Below are 1,053 nucleotides of genomic sequence, written 5' to 3' on the forward strand. Positions count from 1 at the left end.
GCCCTCTTTCTCCGCGCCCGTTTAAGGGCGGGTCCCGGGGGGCCGGACGGGCCAGCAGCCCGCGTTGGTTTGCAGCTCCTGCCACGCAACAGCCGCCTGAAGCTCTGCAGCCGACGTCTCTCCGGCTTGCTCTGGTGTTTAGCTGCATCACCCGTGGAGCAGTTGACATCCCTATCCAAATGCCGCTTGCGCACGAGCCTCTTTAAGCCCAGTCTTAGAAACCTGCCCAAAGATCGAAGGTAATTCCAAGCTTTGAGCTGAAATTGAATTCATCTCCCGCATGGTACGGGTGGTTTTCTAGCGCCTGTAGCTCCAAAAGACTCTGCTTTACCAATGAGGTCAGATAGGCATTTAGGGTGGGAATAACTCGTATGCGCAGGGTATAAGCGAGGTCTTTACCTCCTGGACATCGGTGTTTAAGGGAGCGACTGATGTTGTGGAGAACGAAGAGGTTGGAACGGGACACGGGAGGTTCCCCAGGAGGTTAAAACTCTGGAAAGCTGCTGCTGCAAAGCACCTGTAGAGGAGGCGGTTTCGTTCCTCGGGTGGTTTTATGTGCCCGTTTTGGCCCAAGCGAGTGCTAGGTCAACCCTCCCCGACGTTAGCGACCTGGGATTTAGGGCTCACCGTTAACTCTCGCGCTTGTTAATTAGTTCTGCATTTGGGCTGTGGGCGAGACCGCAGAGGGCTTCACAGCGCTGCTGCCCCGCAGGATTAAAGCCCCGGGGGCAGACTCGAGGCGGTGTTGTTTTGGAGGAGATGGGGGTGCCCAGGGGACGTAAGCCCGTGCCCTCTAGTTTGAGCATCCAGCAGACGTTTTGGCCGCCTCGGAAAGGGCTTTTCGTGGTCTCTCAGGAGCTCGCGGTCAAATAACAGGTTTGCATCCCATCATGTCCAGTTTCTGCACGTTTGGGAGTGTCCCGCTAGGATCGGGCGCTCTGGACAGCACAGAGAATCCTTCTCACCCTCAGCTGGAAAGGGAGAACTGCGGAGGCGCTGGTGCGGAGGAAGCGGTTGGGCTGCGGCCGTGCCCTGACGCCCTCCGGGACGGAG

At 57.9% G+C, this 1,053-nt stretch overlaps 1 protein-coding gene across 1 annotated transcript in view; it reads left to right on the forward strand.

The window, feature by feature from the left end:
- Nucleotides 1-1,053, forward strand: part of CADM1 (cell adhesion molecule 1) — a 73,374-nt gene that overhangs the window by 37,249 nt on the left and 35,072 nt on the right. The gene's annotated exons all lie outside the window — the stretch shown is intronic.

Source organism: Egretta garzetta, unplaced genomic scaffold (assembly GCF_000687185.1).
Source record: "Egretta garzetta isolate BGI_Z169 unplaced genomic scaffold, ASM68718v1 scaffold110, whole genome shotgun sequence".
NCBI lineage: Eukaryota > Metazoa > Chordata > Aves > Pelecaniformes > Ardeidae > Egretta > Egretta garzetta.